The sequence below is a fragment of the Canis lupus genome, chromosome 7 (genome assembly GCF_011100685.1).
Source record: "Canis lupus familiaris isolate Mischka breed German Shepherd chromosome 7, alternate assembly UU_Cfam_GSD_1.0, whole genome shotgun sequence".
In the NCBI taxonomy this organism is placed as follows: Eukaryota; Metazoa; Chordata; class Mammalia; order Carnivora; family Canidae; genus Canis; species Canis lupus.
The window spans coordinates 39,622,882-39,641,431 of NC_049228.1; the positions used below are offsets into that span (position 1 = coordinate 39,622,882).

Genomic DNA, 18,550 nt, shown 5'->3' on the forward strand with positions numbered 1-18,550 from the left:
TTTTTACTTAGGTGTTTCACACATATATGCACACTGTCTACAGTTATGTAGTAGTTCTTTATGTGATATAGGTATTTTTAAAATGCACAATGAATAAATAAGATACTAATCCAAAAAAAAAAAGCTATATTTATCTTTGCAACTATTCTCATGAGAACAGCATGCAGCAGTTCTCAGAGGCTGAACCTTCTCCAGGCAGCTGGATTTTTGTGATTCAGTCTTTGTCTGCCTTTTCACTACACACATTGCACCATGAATACCAAAAACAACACCCTTCCCTAATTTCCCAAACTACAGATATGTAAATCAGAACTTGTAGTTCATGACAAAATCTGGGTTAGGAGAGAATGGTGAAAGTACATGGATTGAAATAGGTGAAAGACTGAATATGCAAATAGAGTAAATGGCCAGATCACATATGGGAACAGAGCTCTGATCGTGATCTGCAGTGGCACACTGAAGACACCAACCCATTACCTGCACTTAACCAGCCCAGGAAGCCCACCTACTACCTACAAGTCAGACTCATCGGAAGTCTCTAAAAACAGTCCATCAAGCCAAACAATAAAGCCTTTAACAATTGGCCCCAAATAGCCAAGACATGATTAATAACAATCAACAAAACTAAAAAGGAACCTACAGAATGGAAGATGATATTTGCAAATGACATATCAGACAAATGGCTAGTATCCAAGATATATAAAGAATTTATCAAACTCAACACCAAATAACAAATAATCCAGTTAAGAAATGGGCAGAAGACATGACTGTTCACGACTTCTCATTTTTCCAAAGAAGACATTCAGATGGCTAACAGACATATGAAAAAATGCTCGACATCACTTGGCATCAAATCAAAACCACAATGAGATACCACCTCACATCAGTCAGAATGGCTAAAATGAACAAGTCAGGAAATGACAGATGTTGGCAAGAACATGGAGAAAGGAGAACCCTTGTACACTGTTGGTAGGAATGCAAGTTGATGTAGCCACTTTGGAAGACAGTATGGAGATACCTCAAAAAGTTGAAAATAGAACTACCCTATGACCCAGCAGTTGCACTACTAGATACTTATCCAAAGTATACAAAAATAGTGATTTTGTAGAGGCACATGCACCCCAATGTTCATAGCAGCAATGTCCACAATAGCCAAAATATGGAAGCAACCCAAGTATCCATCAATGGATGAATGTATAAAGAAGATACGGTATATACATAGAATGGAATATTCTTGCTATTTGCAGTGACATGGATGGAACTAGAGGGTATTATGCTAAGTGAAATAGAGAAAGACAAATACCATATGATTTCACTCACATGTGACACAAAACAGATGAGCGTATGGGACAGAAAAAAGAGAGAAAGAAGGAAACAAACCATAAGAGACTGTTAACTTTAGAAAACAAACAGGGTCGTTGGACAAGAGAGGGATGGGGGGAGGGTCACTGGGTGATGGGCATTAAGGAGGGCACGTGATGTGATGAGCACTGGGTGTTGTATGCAACTGATGAATCACTAAATTCTACCCCTGAAACTAATAATACACTATATGTTAACTAACTTGAATTTCAATAAAATATAAATAAATAAATAACTGACAGCTTTCTTAATCCTTGTCTCTACCTCCAACTCAGAGCCAATCAGAGAAATCCAGATCAGCAATCACATAGGATGCCCTCCTCTAGTTAGCCGTCCTGCAGCTTCCAGCCAACAGCCTCCAGCCAGGGCACCCTGAGAGCCATCCCTGTTCCAACCACAAAGGTCGACCACTCCTCTGTCTGCCTTTGAGTCCCTGCCAGAAGGTGAGTGACAGCAGCAGCCCTTGCTATCATGAGCTCTGAACATGGAGCTCTTGCCTGTTCCTGTTTTTCTGTCTTTGTTTATCTCCACATATTTGACTGTAATATTCTAGCTCAACTTAGAATCTGACAACTTTCTGGATCCTGGTGAAAGAAACAGGATTGCCCTGATAATGAATGTCTTCTGAGCCAATCCTGCAGAGCGAGAAGAGCAAGAGGCTTGCAGTTAAGACACAACTATCAAGGGGTACCTGAGGGGCTCAGTTGGTTGAGCATCTGTCTTCGGCTCAGGTCCTGATCTGAGGGTCCTGAGATCTAGCCCTACACTGGGCTCTTGCTCAGCAGGGAGTCTGCTTCTTCCTCTCCCTCTGCAGCTCCCCCTGTTCATGCTCTCTCTGCCTCTCTCTCTTTCTCTGTCTCTCAAATAAATAAAAATCTTAAAAAAAAAAAAAAAAAAAAGACACAATGATTGTGGCTCAAGGCTTCAGGGAACAGCCATGACTGTGGGTGCTATGGCTCCAGACCTGTTTCCCTACCTATGAGATGGGAAGGGCTGGAGCAAGGGGATGCTGTATCTCTAAAATAGTTTCTGTTTCTTGACCACAGAATAGTATAAGTGGTTTCTATATTCACCTCTTCCAACCTTCTCACCTCATTTTCCGTTAACCAGACAGACATCTTACCCATGAACACCACATTCCCTTATGGCAAGCACTCCACAAAATAGTCTTCAGACCCCTTTTAATAAAAAAAATTTGGTAGTATTTGTTTAAAATGCAGTTTTCTGGTCCCTATCCCACACTTAATGAATCTGGACCACTGGTGAGGGGCCAGTGTTAGAATCAACACTTCTAATAAGCTCCCAGGTGATCAATTAATAACTACTAATAACCAATGTTTATTCCTATGTTCCTGCATTGTTTCAAATGCTTTATATTCATTCATTCATATGATCCTCAGAGTAACTCTGTATGGTCAAATTATCCCCATTTCACAGAGGGGAAACTGAGGCACAGATTCTCTGGTCCGAGGTGTAGGAGAGAAGATAGTTTTCCTCAACCATCTTGAGTCCCTGGCTGGATCTGGAAATTAAACTGCAATAACAGTTTAGCAGGACAAAAACATACACATTTTTAAAAATTTTATTTATTTTTTGAGAGAGAGACAGAGAGAGCACAAGTGGGGGCAGATGCAGAGGCAGAGGCAAAGGCTGTTTTGGGATAGCTGCCCTGTCAGTACCGATGATGACCAAGCACGTAGACCCAGGGATCGGACTCAGACTCCGAGCTCCACCTTCACTCTATGGTTCTGCAACTGGGTTTTGGGATGACCGAGGCCAGATCAAGAGACCCCTTGTACCTCTTCCCCACCGGCTCTGAAGCTGCATTTCCCTCCCTGCAGCCTGAGGCAGACGGACTGGGTATGTGGTTAGTCTCTCGGGTAATAAGCAAGTTACTCTTCCAGGTATGAAAACATTGAGGCCAGGAGAGTATCAAAAGCCCAGACTCCTCCTCCAGTTTAAACCTCCTCTCTTCCCCAGCTTGGCCTGACCTCAGGCTGCAGGGGCTGCAGTGGGGTAGGCGGAGGGACTGCCTGGGAGTGGTTGCGGCCAGAGCTTCCCAGCTGATCCCAACATGCAGCAGCATTGGAAGGCAACAGGGATGGTTGGCGACCCTCTCAGTGAAGAAAGGAAGAAAAGGGCCACTTGCAGGGGTTCTGGGGGGGCACGCCCTTTGCTGGCTCCTAGCAAACACACAGTCCTGCCCACAGTTGTCCTACCCAGAGCTTTGGGGCTCAGCTCGGAGCCCCCCGGCCCCCCGGCCCCCCAACGTTGCTGTGCTGGCAGCATTTCTCGTTGATGAGCTGGAGGCTGATCACCGCATTCCCCTGCTGCGGTGCAGAGAATAATAACAGTACTAATTATAATTGTAATTGTTTTTAAAAGATAAAATGATGTTCTCCAGAGTGTGCCAGCTCGGTAAAAATGCCAGCAGCACAGACCACAAACTGTGAAGACTGTAAATCTAGGAACAGCCTGAAGTTTTATTTCCATGGTTCTTGAAAGCTGCCGAGCACTTGCAAAATCTGAACCGGTTCCCAGGAATCACATACATTTAATTACTCGACATTGACTCCAGATACTTTGCCAATTACTTTTAAGGGGGAGAAAAAGTAGAAAGAACATGTATTAAGGAGAATTGTGATTCAGTAGCTAAAAGGGCCTTCTCTCCGTACAGAGAATATTTGACATGAAGAGCAGGTTCAGTTCTGGGTTCACCCTGAAAACACTCGAAATGTCCTTATTCTGTGTCCCTCCAAGGCCCACTCCACCCCCATCTTCCACCAAAAAACACCCATATGGATGTACGTATCACACACGTGTGCATGGCAGTGATGAGGTGACTTGGGTGGTATTTGCAATTATGGAAGGCAGCATGGGATTTTGGGGTGTGCACATGAGAAGGGAAGCCTCATCAAGGGGTGTCTGGGTGTCTCAGTCGGTGAAGAAATTGACTCTTGATTTCAGCTCAGGTCCTGATATTAGGGTTGTGAGATCGAGCCCCACACCTGGCTCTGCACTCAGTGTAGTGTGGAGCCTGCTTAGGATTCTCTCTCTCTCTCTCTGCTCCTCCCCACCACACTGGCTTGCTCACTCTAAAATAAATAAATCTTTAAATAACAATAAAACAGGGGCACTGGGGGTCTCAGTGGGTTAAGCATCAGCCTTCAGCTCAGGTCATGATCTCAGGGTTCTGAGACTGACTCCCACATGGGGCTCCCTACTCAGCGAGGAGCCTGCTTCTCCCTCTGCCCCTCCCCCTGCTCATGCTCTCTCTCTCTCTCTCTCTCTCTGATAAATAAGTAAAATCTTTAAAAAAACAAACAAACGTAGAGTCAGGAAGGCCTGAGGGGGCAGCCTGCAAACCAGTAGGGGAGGAAGGACACTTTCCACGTAAGACTTGCATTAAAAAAAAAAAAAAAAAAAAGGAAAAATCTGTCCCTGCAAGAGGGCACCCCCCACCGCCCACAGCCAGGGACACACTGCTACAACCTCTTCCTCTTTCTCAATGATGTCTTATTCAGAACAATGCTCCCCAATTTTCTCCTGAAACCTAATAAGGAGAGCTGACCTTTGCTTTGTCTCTTCGGACTTGCCTTTGGTTTGCTACACTTTGCTCAGCCACAATTGCAATTCCTCTGCTCTTCCTAAGTATACTCATTTTGCTTGTAAGATAAGGGACTATTTTATTTTTGAGGTTGGCAGGTCCTGCAGGGCTGGCTTTGAGTTCTGCCTTTACTATAATTTTAATGTGACCTTGGGCAGCTTATATAAACTCTGAGTCTCCGTTTCCTGTAAAACAGGAATAGTGTCATTTCTATCACAGCACTACGCCTCACTGAGCGGGTGGGGAGGTGCTAAAATTGAGGACATCTGTGATACTAGAAAAATCTCACCCTTCCCTTCTCTTCAATTTGTTCAACCAAATCCAGAACCACCTGTCTGCCCTCCCCCAGCCTGTTGACATTAACATCACTCTACTGCTCCAAGCAGATAACCTGACTGTTCACCGTAAGAACTTCCCAAAAGATTAACCAGCTCTTCATGGGAAGCATCCACAGAGTGGTTGCAGCCTGAGATTCCCTTGCTTCAAAATCTTTGCCCTGCCGTCTCCACCCATTCCAGACCATGACAGACTCAACATACAACGAGCAGTGCCGGGACAACATACACAATAGAACTCTGACCCACAATATGCAGCAGCCAGCCCAAGAACGAGTCATCATCAACAGTAACCAGCAGGGGAAGCCAACCTACTGCCTACAAATCAGACTTCTAGGAAGTCAGCTCCCTGTCTCTAGCAAACAGTCTACGAAGCCAGTGACTCCGGTAATAATTAGCCTCAAGCCGCCAGCACTTGATGAATAATTGTGAAGTCCCTCTTTCCCACTCCTCTGCCTTTCTTTGTGTCTGTGCTGAATGTAGGTGATGGTGGCTGATTCCTTTGCTCTGAATACATAGTCTTTGCCTGTTCTCGTCTAGATGGTCTTCATTTCCATGACGGCCTTGTCGTGATCTTATCCAATCCCAATTAAGGCTACGTCGGGAAGTAAACATTTTCATATTTCTGACAGTTAAGGCTCTCTGAACAAATTTTTTAAAAAGATTTTTAACTTATTTATTCATGAGAGGCACAGAGAGAGAGGCAGAGACATAGAGGGAGAAGCAGGCTCCCTGCAAGGAGCCCAATGTGGGACTTGATCCCAGGACCCCAGGATCACGACCTGAGCCGAAGGCAGATGCTCAACCGCTGAGCCACCAAGACACCCCTCTGAGCAAATTTTACTGGAATCTGGTGAAGGGATAAGTCTTGGAAGTTAATGGGCATGCAGCTGCCATAGAACTCCAGAAAGATTCAGCTTTCTGGAGGTACGCATTTATATTTCAAGGGAGGATGAAACCCAGACAGGGAGACATTCTGGGGTTGTAAGCAAGGCCTAGAAGCTTGTCTTCTGGGATCCCTGGGTGGCGCAGCGGTTTAGCGCCTGCCTTTGGCACAGGGCGCGATCCTGGAGACCCGGGATCGAATCCCACGTCGGGCTCCCGGTGCATGGAGCCTGCTTCTCCCTCTGCCTGTGTCTCTGCCTCTCTCTCTCTCTCTCTCTCTCCTCTGTGACTATCATGAATAAATAAATAAAATCTTTAAAAAAAAAAAAAAAAAAAAAAAAAAGAAGCTTGTCTTCTATATCCCCTGGAGACATTTATTTCCATTCATGGGGATCCGCCTCTTCCAACTGCTTGTGGGCAGCCCGCTGAAGTGCATGCCATCCTATATAAACAGATTGACAATTTCAGGGTTCTTCTCCTGTGATGCAAGGAGTCCCGTTGTACACACAGACTCACCCACCTGGCTCTCACCTCCAAAAAGAGAGGAATTGGCATGTGGGGAACTGATGCAGTTATTGCTGTAAATAAATGATAATCTGCCTGGCTCCAGAGACCTCATAGTTTCAAGATGACATAAACAAATAAAAATGTATAAAATGTAATATTATAGCTTTAAAGATACTAAGATACTAAAGGTATTTTTAAAGATATTAGAAGTTGATTTGCACCCACCTCCCCTTGGAGAGACTTGCCTGAAACCAAACTTCAAATGGTCTGTAAATTCTGACCTTTCCTTCCCTCTGTGTGAGACAAGACTGTCAAGGTTGTGTTCTTCCCTCCTGCTGTGTCTTATCAACAGTTGGTACTGGCAGTAGTTGGAGAGTAGCTGGTGTTTGATACAACCACGATTTTTGAGCACCTAGTAAATGCCGGAGGCTGCTCTGGGTACCTGGGCTATGCCAGTAAACAAAACAAAATTTGTCAGAGCTTCTCCTGTGTCTGCTGTTTCTTAAAAATAACCAGCTCGGGGCATCTGGGTGATTCAATTGGTTAAGCATCTGACTCTTTGTTTCAGCTCTGGTCATGATCTCAGGGTTATGGGGTCGAGTCCCATGTGGGGCTTTACTCTCAGTGGAGAATCTGCTTGAGATTCTCTCCTTCTGCCCCTCCCCCTGCTCATACTCTCTCTTGCTCTCTTAAATAAATAAATAAATAAATAAATAAATAAATAAATAAATAAATAAATCTTAAAAGAAAAACAGCTCAAGATTCTCTTTATGCAAAAGAGGCATATTTTGACTAACATAGTCTACACCCATTCAGCTTGAAAGAAGTAAGGGCATTAGCCTCTGGGACATCTGGGGCGAGGGCGTTCAGGAAGAGGGACAGCAGGAGCCCCTGTGAACTGAAACCAAGTGTGAATCAGGCCACAACTACAGTTGCAGATCATCCTAAAATACCTCCTTAACTGTACCTTCAAAGAGATTTGTCTATTTCCATATCTTCATTGTATTTGCAACTCAACTCCCAATTAGAAATGCAGAACTGTAACTATCAGTGTGCAAGAAAAGGGAGTTAATAAATTATGCCTGACATTTCTAGACGGAAGTTTCTTTACAAGGATTAAACTTCAGTGTGCTTAGGAAACTAAATATTTTATAGGATTTGCAGCAAGAAAATGCCAGAGGGAAGGCCAAATTTTTAATAGCAAAAACCAAAGGAATTGAAATGTCTTTGCATTTGCAAGTCCTTCTCAACACGGGGAAAAAAAATCCAATTTCAGTCTTTAAAACACAATGAAAGATTGTTGCTGAGTGTTAAAAACATCTTTCTTTGCTTTCATTTTTATTTTTTAATTAATTACCTTTTTAAAAAGATTTATTTATTTATTTATTTATTTATTTATTTATTTATTTGACAGAGAGAGAGGACACATGCATGGGGGAGGAGCAGAGGGAGAGGGAGGAGTGACTCCCTGTTAACAGGGAGCCCCCATACGGAGCTGGATCCCAGGACCCCAGATCAGGACCTGAGCTGAAGGCAGACGCTTCACCAACTGAGCCACCCAGGTACCTCAGTAGTTTTTATTTTATTAAATTAATAAAAACTTAGTCATATGCCATAAATAAGTAGAAAGCCCTTACCCCAGACCTATGTCAGGTAAGAAGTAAGAATAGCCTTGCCCTTGATCAATTCACAGCCTCAGGAGAGGAACATATAGATAAGTAACTGCAATACAAATGTTAGGAAAAACAGGGGGACTATTCACCAGGCATGATGGAGCTCTCAGAGGAAGGAGCCAGCACTTCCAACATGACAGCAGCAAACTCAGTGCTGGTGGAGTGTCCAGCATTGCTCTGGGTTGCTCTACCACTAGTAGGTCACTGATCTGAACCACTGTGCCATGACATAGAAATTGGTTTTGATTGCATTGTAGTTGTGGAAACTAAAGCACAGAGAGGTTAAGGAACTTGCCCAAGGTTAACATAGTGAGTATGTGACCTGAATAGAGCTCATGGTACCTGGGACCCAGAGCTGCTTCTCTAAGAGTGGGAGTTTCCGTTTCTGGAGTCTGACTGGTCTTGCTAACACACTGCAGGGGAGGAAGACATTTTCCTGCACCAGCTGAGTTTCCCTGGCTGGATCTGAACAAAGTTTTTCTGCCATGTAGCATTGTATCAACTTTAGGTATACAGCATAATTATTTGACTTGTGTATACATTGTGAAATCAAGCCTTCACCACACATAGTACAATTTACTTTTCTTGTGATGAAACCTTCTAGGATTTACTCCCTTAGCAACTTTCAAAGCTACAGTAAAGAATTATTACCCTTGCAAAGCCGCCACCAGGCTGTGCACTGCCTCCCCAGGACTTACTCATCTGATAACTGGGAGTGTGGGCCTTTTGATTCCCTTCACCCATTTATCCCACCCCCCCACTCCCAACTGTGGCAACCACTAGTCTGTTCTCTGCATTATAAGTTGAGGTGGTTTTTTGGATTCCATATATAAATGATATTATTCTGTGTTTGTCTTTCTCCGTCTGGCTTAGTTCATTTAGCATAATGCCCCAAATCATGAATTATTACTGAATTCATTTATTAGTTCTAAAAGTTTCTTAGGGAGTCTTTAGGGTTTTCTATCTATAGTATCATGTTATCTGCAAATAGAGACAGTTTTATGTCTTCCATTTGCTTTTGGCCTAATCACTGTGGCTAGGACTTACAATACTGTGTTGAACAAGTGGCAAAAATAGGCATCCTTGTCTCCTTCCTGATCTCAGAGGAAGAGCTCTCAGTTTTTCACAGGCTTTTGTCTTTTTACCCTTTGTTATGCTGATGTACATCCCTCTACACCTACCCTCGAGCTTTTTATCTTGAATGGGTATTGACTTTTGTGAAAAACTTTCTTTTTTTTTTTTTTAAACTTTCCTTTTTTTTTTTTTTTTTGTTAAAAATTTCCCCTTGACCCTCTTAGGGTCCCCACTGGGTCTAAAACAGAACAAGAAGCTTTGATAGCTTTTAGACAAGGTAGTAATAGATTTGTGAAGCATTAAAAAAAAAAAAAAAGATTTGTGAAGCATTGACAAGACAAATGGGAGTGGGTGGTGAAGAAGTGAAGTAGGAAGATGAGGGCTGGTTTAACAGGGTTTGTTTGTACAGGTTTCCTGGTCCCAAATTCCCCATCTCCAGGAGTCTGGTGATGGGTCCCTGGTACAGGGAGGACACCTTTTACTTGGGGTTTTATGACCTGTTTCAGGGAGGAAAGGCTGATCAGAGTGGACTGGGGAGATCAGAGTGACCTTCTTGACTCTGCTATTCTATTTAATCCTCCATATTTTAGGGTAGTGTGTCCTGAGCCCCATCAATGTACATATGAAAAGTCCCAGGCCCCCTTGTTGACTTCACATCAGTACAGCACTCCTGTCCCTCTGTTGGCACACCTCTAACTCAGTTCCCAGGCAGGAACAAATGCTTTCTGGGCTTCCTCCACTTCAAACTTCAAAGCCAAATGAATGCCCCGTGCCTTCGTTCACTGGGCTCCCTCTACAGACAAACATTCACGGGTCCTTCAAGACCTATCCCACACCCATGAAGCCCTGTGCATTCCATTCACTTAGTGCTTTGCCTATGCTGTCTACACCAGCAGTCCCTATGCCTGAGCTCACCTGCCAATCCTATAAAGATTCTGGGGCTTGGGTCCCACCTCTAAGACTTCGACTCAGTTGGTTTCAGGCAAGTTTTGAATTTTTGAAGGGCCAGGTCCTGGTATGCATCCTCAGCACCTCTCCCAAGGTCTGGCACAAGGTAGGCTTCAATCACACATCATGTATTTGTTGAGTGAATGAGACAAGCAGCACACATGCCCACTCTGTGACTCAGATGCTCTTATTATCCCAGTTTGCAGTTGAGGACATTGAGGCTCAAGGACATTTGCCCAAGATTCCAGGGAGTAAACTGGCTTTCATTGTTCGGATGCCAAATCCAATGCTCTGCCCACACCTGGGGAGGAAGAATGGCCCCAGCCCCATGCCTAGCGCATGTGGAAGAGCCAGCCCCTATGAAGGAAAGTTCCCCTTTTGCTTATCTCAATGCCAAGTTGGGGGGGGGGGGTTGTTGGGCTGCTCCAGTACTCTGTAAAGTTTGCTGAATTTGAAGGTTCTCCTTAAAACTCATGCTTCCTTAAAACTGTTCCCATATTCTTGTTTTTAATGAATTATGAGCCATCACTTATTTATAATCCATTTACAGCTGCCTTTATGGGGCAGAAAATGAACTACTTGCCAAGGTAATTACCCTTTTTATAGACTTAGAACAAATGCTCATAGCCCATTCCTTTCTAAAAGGCCATTGTGCTAGGTTTCTGCTCTTTTTTGACCTGCCTGAATCTCTACACTCATTATGGATCTAGTTAGCATTATTTTTCTAACTCGCCCTAGAAGCCAGACTGATTTATGCAGAAAGCTGGCTTCTTTCTGTAAGAGCTCAAGCATTTTTAGCAAAATGCTGTTCCTTTCCCAAGAGTGAGCAGGTGCCTTAAGACTGACACAGCCTTCCCTAGGCACAAGCTGATAATCTGCTCTTCATAGATCCTATCACTCAGATGTGTGGCTTACTTGTCCAGTCAGGTGGCGAGGAGGGAGCCCTGCAATTTGTTCAGCTCAGGGCAGGAAACATCAGGGCATTTATGCCAAGGAAAAATAAAATCACTAGTTATCAATTGGACTGAATATTCATATTTAATAGTTATATTTAGTATTCCTATTCTTGGGCAGCCCAGGTGTCTCAGTGGTTTAGCACCACCTTCAGCCCAGGACCTGATCCTGGAGACCCGGGATCGAGTCCCACATTGGGCTCCTTGCATGGAGCCTGCTTCTCTCTCTGCCTGTGCCTCTGCTTCTCTCTCTGTGTCCCTCATGAGTAAATAAATAAAATCTTAAAAAAAAAAAAAGTTAGTATTCCGTTTCTTAAATGTATATAAATGTATACACATGGAGCAAGACATTATTCAGTCAGTAATTATTCTAGAAATTATCCTAGTTTCTAGAAGGAACCTAACACATGAAAGCTGCTGTTACCAGTTACCTCATGCAAGAATCACCTTGATCACTTTTTGCTGAACATTGTTAGATTAGACAACTGAAGTCCTCTAAACCCTGACTGTAATTTCTAGAGATGATATTAAACATGCATTTTAAAGAGTGAGGCTAAGAGATGCAGTAGAATTTCCAGTGGGTGATAGATACGATTCCAGTAGTCCAGATTAGGTAAGAAACAGGATTTTAAGGCACAAATGCAACAGGCCTGCAGTCAATATCACTGGAGGGATTTGGTTTCTGACCATAGTTCAGAAACGAGCCAGGTCTGGAATCTTGTTCGCTCTTTCCATGCTTAGAAGCAAAAACTTTGAGCTCAGCTCCAGTGTTTGCCTAAAGATTGGCTGGCAAATGGACCGTGGGAAGCCTTGAGATGTCATTTAGCCTACGATGCAGTGATTCTAAGCTTTATTCAGGCATGGTGGTTATGCCGTAAGCAGCTGTGTGATTTTAGGTGAGTCACTGAGCCTGTTTCCAGCCCAGGCGTCCTTACTGTGAAATGAGGCATCTGTGAATCTGTGGCAAGACACCAGGGAAGATGGAGTAATCTGTAGGTGGAACAGATCACAGGAGGATCCAGCACTGTGTAGAAAAGATAGGGATGTTCCACATCACGGGCATACCTGGGCATCTCTTCCTGTCTCTGAGAGAAGGAAAGGATGGGAGAGTGGGTGGAAGGGAAAAGAGAGAATGGGACAGTGGATGAGTGAGGGGATGAACATACAAGCAGGTCAGTGAGTGAAGGCAGAGTCCCTCCAACCTCCAGTCTTTATGGTCTTCCAGTGCTTCTCTGGAGGAGGCGAGTGGGGCCACCCTACCTCACCCTCAGCCTCACTGATTTCTGCAGGAGCCTGGTCAGCATGCTCCACACTGCAACTTTCTCATGGCTGCTGTTTTTCTTGAGGATTTTTTGATAATGATGGTTGTACTTCAGAAAAATGTGTGTTTGAAACATAACACTTTAGAGAGAAAGGAGGCTAAAATCTATTCACTTCTACCCTTTACTTTTACAGATGAAGAAAACACAGACCATATTTTGTTACCAGTTGCTTGGACAATGCCTGAAGTATCTGAGGACTTCATAAACATGAACTTTCAGTAATAATGAGACACTTTGTAGAGAATGCCCAACAAAAGGTGGCCTATTAACATCTATGCTGTTTCTCACCTGCTGTCTTGAATCTCTCTGAACTATAAATACATAAGGAAAGAGATTATGAGGAACTTCTTAATTTTGCACCAAATACACACTTGGCACACTGCAATGCTCATAAATATGCACTACCCAGCCACACAATGCACGCACATGTAATGGACACACATGTGCACAGCACACATATGCACATACATACGTGTATATGTGCACACAGATGCACATGTGTATATGTATCAGGCCTGGGACGTGTGTGCACATATATATGTATCTACACACACATACACACATGTGCACACAGGCACACAGCAGACATGCACATACATGTGTGCACACACCATCTACATTCACAACTCTACACCAGGAGGTGCTGGGCCAGTCCATGGCACTCACTGCATGGCTGACAAGGCCATGGCTGACTTCACTTAGTGTCTCCTGCCTCTGTGAGACCATGCCCTCGGTCTTTCTCCATGAACCATTTTGTTTGGTTGAAAGGATTTGGAGGACACCTAATCCAATAAGAGAACCATACATTTGATTTGGTCTTTGCTATCAGCTCATGTCTTTAGCTTATGTATCTTTCAATCTTGTAAATCTCAGAATGTCTGGATTCTGTTTTCTTCTCTTTAAACCATGCTTTCAGGGATCCCTGGGTGGCGCAGCGGTTTGGCGCCTACCTTTGGCCCAGGGCGCGATCCTGGAGACCCGGGATCGAATCCCACGTCAGGCTCCCGGTGCATGGAGCCTGCTTCTCCCTCCTCCTGTGTCTCTGCCTCTGTCTCTCTCTCTATGTCTATCATGAATAAATAAATAAATCTTTAAAAAAAAATAAAAATAAACCATGCTTTCAGGGCAGCCCCGGTAGCTCAGCGGTTTAGCGCCGCCTTCAGCCCAGGGCGTGATCCTGGAGACCCGGAATCGAGTCCCACATCGGGCTCCCTGCATGGAGCCTGCTTCTCCCCCTCCCTCTGCCTGTCTCTTTCTCTTTCTCCCTCTCTCTCTCTCTCTCTCTCTGTCTCTCATAAATAAATAAAATTTAAAAATAATAATAAATAAACCATGCTTTCAAACACACCAATGTGACTTCATCAAAATTAAGTAACCTCGCCAAAGGAATGAAAAGACAAGTCATTGGCTAGGAGAATATGCTTGTAGATCACATTTCTGACAATGGACTTGTATCCAGAACATACAAAGAACTCTTAAAACTCACTAATAAAAAAAAAAAAAAGATTTATTTATTTATTTATTTATTTATTTATTTATTAAATAGAATTTTTTAAATGGGCAAACGATTTGAACAGACACCTCACCAAAGAAGACATGTGGTCGATAAAGCACATGTAAGATGTTCAACCTAACTGGTCAGTAGGAAATGCAAACCTAAACCACAAGGAGATACTACTCCTTATCTGTTGGTGAAGAGCAACTGGAGCTCTCACCCACTGCTGGCAAGAACGGAAGATACACGAGCACTTTGGAAGCAGTCTGCGGTATCCCACGACCCAGCAACCTCTCTCCTAGAGATTTACCCAAGGGAAATAAAAACAGAACTTCACTCAAAAACCAGGAAGCAGGGATCCCTGGGTGGCTCAGCAGTTTGGCACCTGCCTTCAGTCCAGGGCATGATCCTGGGGACCCGGGATCAAGTCCCACGTCGGGGTCCCTGCAAGGAGCCTGCTTCTCCCTCTGCCTGAATCTCTGCTCCCCGCCCCCACCCCCACCCCCCGCTGTGTCTCTCATGAATAAATAAGTAAAATCTTAAAAAAAAAAAAAAGTATGCAGAGACGCCTGGGTGGATGGCTCATTTGGTTAAACACATGACTCTGAATTTTGCCTGAGGTCATGATCTCAGGGTCATGAGATCAAGTCCTGCATCAGGCTCCAAATGCAGCAGAGAGTCTGCTTGAGATTATCTCTCTCCCTTTGCACCCACTGCACCTTCATCCCCCCTCTAAACGAAACAAAACAAACAAAAACTGTTATGCAGATGTTTATAGTGGCCTTCTTTGTAATTGCCAAAAAGTGAAAGATACCTACGTGTTCTTCAACAGACAATGGCTCAACTGTGATACAGCAAGTAGCAACAAGTGGTGCATCTAAACAGTGAAAAAATACTCAAAATTTAAAAAAGACTAAACTGCTGATACACGCAACAACATGGGTAAACTGGACATGCATATGCTGAGTGATACAAGCCAGACTCAAAGGCTCCCTACTGCAGGACTCTGTTCAGAACATACCTGGAAAATACAAAACCATAGAGACAGAATCTAGGCGCTGGACCTGGAAGCAGGTGCTTAACTCCAATGGGGCAGGATGATGTAATCATCCTGTATTGATTTTGATGGTAGTCACATGACTGTATACACTCATCAAAACTCCCAGACTGCACCCAAGAAAGGATGGGGCCCTTGCTGGCTCAGTAGGCAGAGCATCTGACTCTTGATCTCAGGGTCATGAGTTTGAGCCCCACGTTGGGTGTGGAGCCACTTAAAAATAAAAAAGGATGGATTTTGCCATGAGTAAATTAAACCTTCAAACAAATAAGCCAACTATTTTCTGAGTACCTCTTTCTTTTAGTACCTTAGCTTATACAGCAAACAACATCCAACCCCTACAGTGAACATTCTGCCTTGAAATCTCTTCACCCAAAGCCATAGCCTATTAGTATGTTTCTGATGGTTCCATCAAGTGATCTGCATCATGTTGCCGGCACACAGGCCATCTCCTGAGGCCAGAGCGTATCTGCAGGATGGATTCTGGCAGCAGCTCACTCTTGGGAGCCCTTTATCTATAGGAGTTGCTTGTGCCACAGCAACAGAGCTACTCAGATTCCAGGGGACACAACGGAGTCAGGAGACAGGCAGCTTGCCTGTGCACCACGAGGGCTGCAGGCGGCAGTGGATCCCCCAACCAGGCTGGCTTAGGCTGCTCTCCGTTTGGCTCTGGTGCCTGCTTCTTGTGTCCCAGGGATAAAGGACTAGCCACCATCTAGGCTGTGTTGTTTTCATAACGGAGGGCAGAGTCTCAAGGGAAGCTAAGGCCAACCACACAAGTCAGTGAAATATTTTGCTCAGATACAGTATAGTTCCACTGGCCAAACAGGTCCCACGGCCACGTCCAAAGTCAGTGCAGGAGGTAAGAGTATGTCCCGCCCGGGAGCTCAGCAAGGGCTGAGGACACAGTCAGTGCAAACAGTGCAGCTGTTCTCAGAAACTCTGGACGGGGATATGGGCGGCTGTGCTGCTTGCATTAGGGGGCAGCCAGAGGTGAAGCTCAGCATGCTTCCAAGGGAAATGGGGAAATAAGATCCGATAGAGCCACACCGTGAACCGTTTCTTATACAGCAGTTAAAAGGGAATCGACTATTTATACCCATCCGTCTATGTCATCAGGGAGAGTGCTCAAAATGTAATGTTGAGTGAAGAAATCAAGTTGATGATTTGGTTGGTGTTGGTTGTCTAGCTATACTGCTCTGCAATTGCTTCAGCACCCATCCTAAGATTGATTATTTAATTCCCCCCGGAGAAAGATACACAGAAAAGAACAAACAACAACAACAACAACAACAACAACAAAAAACCCTCAAAATGACTGACCCTTGAAACTCTCTAGAATCTATACCCAAATGGTGGCCCAAAGCGTCCCTTCTTTGCATACCCCAAGAAAGACTTTGCAGAGCACAGAGTACAGAAGCTCAGTCTTGGACAGGCTGGGGTGGGAAGCTGGCTCAGGAGGGTCATGGGAATGCACCACTCTGCAGCCAGACTGCAGTCACAGCGTGTCCCAGGTCATTACCAGCCCCCCAGCTGTGAGGACCTCAACTCTTCCAGATGTACAATAAATGAGGATGATAATGGGGTTGTTCTGAAGAAGAAGTGAGGTTCCCCACACGATGCCATGAGAGAACAGACTGAAACAGGATCCGATTTATCCTTCAAACAGCTGGACTGTCTCCTTACAACCTTCAACAAATGAAACAGATGACACCTGGGTGGCTCAGTGGTTAAGCGTCTGCCTTAAGCGTCATGATCGGGCTCCCTGCTCAGTGGAACATCTGCTTCTCCCTCTGCCCCTCCTCTTGCTCATGCTTGTTTGCTCTGTCAAATAAATAAACAGAATCTTAAAAAAAAAAAAAAAAAGGAAATCACTTTCAATCTGGAGGGCAGGTTTCTTCTAAGCCATGGGGGCACAGTCATAGGAGGAAGCATTTTTGGAAACATATTGTCCGCACCCCTCAAGATAAGATGAGAATGTATACTTCTTGGTAGTGATCTCGGCAGTGTTATTTCTCATTCTACGGTGCAAGAAGGAGAAGCATATGGTGCAGAAACACCTTTCAGGTCCGTGGACGTGAAGTCGTGAAGTTGTTTGTGAAAAACAGCTCCGTTCTATACTTAAATGTCTGCAAAACAGCTGCCACCACTGCGTGACATGCGATTCTGTGTGGCATTTGGTAGATTGACAACAAAAGAAGCTGGTACTGGATGTCCTACTGGCGTCAGAGGAATAATTACGCTACCCAACAGTTGCTGAAATCTATTTTTAACATAAATCTCAATAATAGACATGAAAAGGAAAAGTTTTGTAAACCTGTTACAGGGGAAAGACTCAAGTTGAGAGACTTAGTAAGCTAGGGAGGTTATCACTAACTTTGTCCTCTTGAAGGTCATGATCATCTCCCTACACTTCTCTTCACCACCACCCCCACTTTCAGAATACTGCCCTCTCCAGGTCCTCTTCCTCTCTATGCCTCCGAGGACGGTCCTGCACTTCTCTCACCTCTTGCCCTGAGCAAGTGAAGTAAGTGGTTAAGAAAGTGAGTTGTAGGGCAGCCTGGGTGGCTCAGCGGTTTAGCGCCACCTTCGGCCCAGGGTATGGTCCTGGAGTCCCACGTCGGGCTCCCTGCATGGAGCCTGCTTCTCCCTCTGCCTGTGTCTCTGCCTTTCTCTCTCTCTCTCTCTCTCTGTGTGTGTGTCTCTCATGAATAAATAAATAAAATCTTAAAAAAAAAAAAAAAAAAAGAAAGTGAGTTCTAGTCAAATAGTCTTAGGATTTGATTCCCTGTTGGATCACTTCTTTGAGCAATCTTGGGATCTGTAAATCCCCATGCTATCATCTGTCTAATCAGGGTTGTGAGTGAGCTCCTACAATGTAAGTTCCTGGCAGGACCTCCCCTCTGTACCACTTCAGAGGGCCCTGTTTCACTCTGCATCGATGTTCCCTGGCCATACACTGGATATGGCAGCAGGCAGCCCTGGCTGCCTCACTGATTTGATATCTATGGGGGCAGATACTGTGTGTTTGTTTCACCAAGTGCCTAAGACACTGTGTAGAGTATAGTGAACACCCAGTAAGTGCATATAAACATCTGCTCTGTCTCCATCTGCCATTCAGGTTCTTCTCATCCTTCTGCTCCAACATCCTGTGGTGTGGCTCCTACACTCAAGGTCATATCATGGTCCAAGATGGCTGCTGGAGTGCCATCTTGCATCCATACCCTAACCAACAGAAAGAAGAAAGGGCAAAAAAGTGTGCTTCCCAGTGAATCAATTCTCATTAATGAGCCTTCCCAGTGGCTCCAGAAAATGCTTCCATTCACAGTTCT

The 18,550-nt window shown here is 44.4% G+C and overlaps 1 long non-coding RNA gene across 1 annotated transcript; it reads left to right on the plus strand.

The window, feature by feature from the left end:
• The first annotated feature begins 1,638 nt into the window (after positions 1-1,638).
• LOC111096895 lies at positions 1,639-12,987 on the plus strand. The gene is made up of 4 exons (XR_005361676.1): positions 1,639-1,805; positions 5,295-5,691; positions 8,111-8,258; positions 12,800-12,987. It is a non-coding gene; the product is annotated as an uncharacterized LOC111096895 (long non-coding RNA).
• The last annotated feature ends 5,563 nt before the right edge of the window (positions 12,988-18,550 follow it).